Source organism: Schistocerca cancellata, chromosome 3, assembly GCF_023864275.1.
Source record: "Schistocerca cancellata isolate TAMUIC-IGC-003103 chromosome 3, iqSchCanc2.1, whole genome shotgun sequence".
NCBI classification, from domain to species: domain Eukaryota; kingdom Metazoa; phylum Arthropoda; class Insecta; order Orthoptera; family Acrididae; genus Schistocerca; species Schistocerca cancellata.
Window position 1 is genome coordinate 609,928,229 of NC_064628.1, and position 4,290 is coordinate 609,932,518.

Consider the following 4,290-nt stretch of genomic DNA (forward strand, 5'->3'; position numbering starts at 1 on the left):
CAGGTAACTGTGGTCACTAAGAGAGGCAGTACTGAGCCGAGCAGTGCAGAGCCGCTGGGCAGTGACACACGCTGCAAACAGAGCGATAGACTCGGTAGCGTGTGGCTATATTGAGAACGCGGGGACGAAAATTGTATCTGGTAGTTGCAGCTCGACTATCTCTGTTATCGCGCGTGGACTGGCAAGGCATCAGCGAGGGCAAAGGAACGTGCAGCTGATGTTCGACTACGTACTAAGACAGACGTTACATGAATCTGCGGAGTCGGTAGATATAATAACCAATGGAGCGACGTTTTTGCCATCTGATTGTGTTTGTGAACACAGTTAAAGTATATGACAGTTCTACTCAACACAAGTAGAATCTGTCGGTCAAGGAAGTAGGACACTTGCCTTTCCGTAGCTGACGACTGGTAATTTAACAAACCACGTCGAATTAGATGTCCTTTTCACGTCAAGTCAGAGAGAAAGAGTAACGTCTGAATTTTCGAGAAACAGACCGGTTAAAGGGGTGGGTAATGCTTAAGAAGTAAATTTCTTTTAATTATCAGGTGTAAGGTAAATATTGCATATGTATTTTATACGGTATTTAAATGGGTATATACGCTTGCTAATCATAAGAAATTCTTTATAAATTTTCTGCCTTATTGTAAAACTGGTGTATTTAGAGCGTAGTTGCCTAGTAAGACAGTAAACAGAATATGAAGTTTTTATTTTTTGAGCTTGTAATTTTTATTAACTGGTGTTCTATATAAAATTCAAAAGAGAATTTCCTTGTATAGACAATATTTTAGAGAATTAATCTTTTTGCTAAGAATTAAGTAATGTGATAGGACATGGTACAACTACGCAGCAATGTTTGATTCTTGTTTCAGCTACTAATGTCTAATAAATGTTTCTTAAAGCTTCTCCTGAACATTCCAATACCCCAAATCTGTGTCCTGTCACTGTTCACAATTTTAACAGAAACCATGCCATGATTCACAGGTTATCTTGCAGCGTTTACCACAGGAATTGGATGAACATTCGAGCGTTAACTAAATGCAACTCGACGAAAAACACTGAACTTATTTCTCTATCAGTCTTACGTGGTAAAGGTCATTATCTGAGGTTCAATACCCAGGCATAGGTCGGAAGATGGTTTTGTAAGCTACCTATTTCGTGACTCGATAACACTTCCTAAGGAATCTTCCAATGAATCTCAGTATGCAAACAGCATCTCCTGTGCTTATTGTTCGGTGGTCTTTAAACTATTCCGTATGCGTACTCCCAGATACTAAATGATAGTGACTGCTTCCAGTGATTGACTGGAAATAGTGTAATTTGGTTCTGGACAATAAGTTACATTTGTTTACATTGAGGGTCAATTCCTGTAGCAAGCGTGCTGCTTCAGTTCGGCTCAATTTTCCAGTGTTACGAGTTATGTTTTTACTACAGCCTCATCTGCGGAAAGCACCATGGAGCCCCTGAAGTGATCCATACTGTGAAAAGTAACTGTATTATAATGTTCCCTAAGCGTACGCCCAAAGTTACTTTTATGTCTGCAAATTTCATTAAGAATGACATATTATGTTTTATGTGTTAGAAACTGTTCAGTCCAGTCGCAGAACTAGTCTCATCTTCCGTACGCTGTACTTTTTTTTTCACTATGCGGCAGTGCGGAACTGTATCATGTACTCTCCGGGAGACAGGGAATATGACATCAACCTGGATGCCGGTAAGTACTGCCTTGTGGGATTCGGGGAACGAACAGAACGCTCTGCGTTTCACAAGATCGTTGTTTGCGGAATTCATGTTGATTCACCCAGAGCAATGTCTTGCCGTCGACGCACAACGGAGTAGCATGTACCAACACGAGGGTTTATCCACACCCGTCTTTCAGACAGTTCGTATGTCAATCGTCAAGAAGAATGAACGAGGAATGAAGTGGGATTCTGAAGTACTGAGGAACTATGATGTGTGTTTGAAGTTCTTTAACGCCATATATGCGACGGTAGTGAATGACACAGTTGGCAGTTAAGTCGAACAGGAATGGAAATCTCTAACAAGGGTAAAAACTGAAGTTGGACTGACCGGAACAGATGACGGAGTGGTTAGGTCAGTGGACTCGCATTCGGGAGGGCAACGGTTCAAATCCGCGTCCGACCATCGTAGTTTAGGTTGTCTGTGGTTTCCATAAACTGCTCCAGGCAAATACTGGGATGCTTCTTTTGAAAGGGCACGGCTCAATTCCTTCCCCTTCCTTGAAACAATCAAGATTGTGCTTCGTCAGTAATGACGTCGATGGCGAGGGGACATTGAACCCTAATCTTCCTCCTTCCTCTGAAGTTGGATCGACGAATATACGTATAAGGAAGATAACTGCGAAGAAATCTTCGGTAACTGAAGATATGTTTCAACTCAATGAAGAAAGAAGGGAGTAAAAAAAAAATGGTCAGGGAAAAAAAGACAACACAGCCGGCCGGAGTGGCCGAGCGGTTCTAGGTGCTTCAGTCTGGAACCGAGTAACCGCTACGGTCGCAGGTTCGAATCCTGCCTCGGGCATGGATGTGTGTGATGTCCTTAGGTTAGTTAGGTTTAAGTAGTTCTAAGTTCTAGGGGACTGATGACCTCAGCTGTTAAGTCCCTTAGTGCTCAGAGCCCAAGACAACACGTAAGTCACTCTCACTCAGCAAATGAAAAGAAATCGAAAAAGAATTGGTCGTCGGTTGGGCTGATTCATGTTACAGAAAACTCAAAACCATCTTCGGTGAAAGTAAAAGCAAGGGAGTTGACATTAATTCTGAAATTGCAATTTACCTTAAGCTCAGAGAAAAGAGAGGGTAAGTAGAATGAGTACATCGAAGACTGTCTGAAGGCGTGATTGAGGAAGAAATGGGCGTCGATACAGAAGACATAGGTGATCCAGTATTAGGTTCGGAATTTAATAGAGCGTTGGAAGACTTGCGGTCAAATAAGGCAGAAGGGACAGATAACATCCCTTCGCAATTTCTGTCACCACTGCGAGAAGTGGCAACCAAGGGACTATTCAAGTCGGTGTGTAGAATCTATGGGACTGACAACATACCGTCAGACTTTCAGAAAAATAACGTCCACACAATTCTAAAGATAGCACGGGGAATGTAAGTGCGAGAATTATTGCACAGTCAGCTTCATGTCTCATGCATCCAAGTTTCTGACAGAATAATATGCAGAAGAACGGAAAAACTTGAAGTTCTCTTAGGTGCCGATTAATTTGACGTTAAGAAAGATAAAGGCACCAGACTGACAGTTCTGACTTCGCGCTTGGTAATAGAAAAAAGAAATAAGAAAAATAAATACGTTTTCATAGGGTTTGTCGACTTAGAAAAAAATTTCGACGATGGAAATTGTCGCAAGTAGCTACAAATTCTCAGAAAATTAGGTGTAAGATATAGGAAAAGACGGATAATATACAACACGTGCAAGAATCAAGACGGAACAATAAAACTAGGAGACCAAGACGGAAGTGCTCTAATTAAAGTGGGTGTAAGACAGGAGTTGAGCCTTTCTAAAAAAAGAAAAGAAAGATTTGGATTTAACGTCCCGTTGATATCGATGTCAATAGAGACGGAGCACAAGCTCGCACAGTGTCAGGAATGGGGAACGAAGTCGCCCGTGCCCTTTCAAAGGATCCGTCCCGGTTCTGGCTGGAGTGATTTAGGGTAATCACGGGAATCGTAAGTCTGGGTGGCCGGACACGTGTTTGAACTGTCGTCAGCCGGCCGCTGTGGCAGAGCGGTTCTAGGTGCTTCAGTCCGGAACCGCGCTGCTGCTACGGCCGCAGGTTCGAATTCTGCCTCGGGCATGGATGTGATGTTCTTAGGCTGGTTAGGTTTAATTAGTTCTGAGTGTAGGGGACTGATGACCTCAGACGTTAAGTCCCATAGTGCTCAGAGCTATTTGAACCATTTTTTGAACTGTCTTCCTCCCGAATACGAGTCCGGTGTGCTAACCACTGTGCTATCTCGCTCTGTCTCATCCTTTCTCCTCTACTGTTCAATCTGTGCGTCGAAGTATCGATGATGGAAATAAGCGATATATATTAAAATTCTTAGTGAAAAATGTCAACGGTAAGATTCGCTGATGACATTGCTACCCTCTGTGAACACGACGAAGAATTAGAGAGAAGATACTGAATGGACTCAGCACTCTATTGTCCATAGAATACGGATTAGGAGTGTAGCGAAGAATGACGAAAGTAATGAGAGGTAGCAGAAATGAGATTAGTAATAAACTTAACTTTTGGCCCCATGAAAAAGACGAAATGAAGTT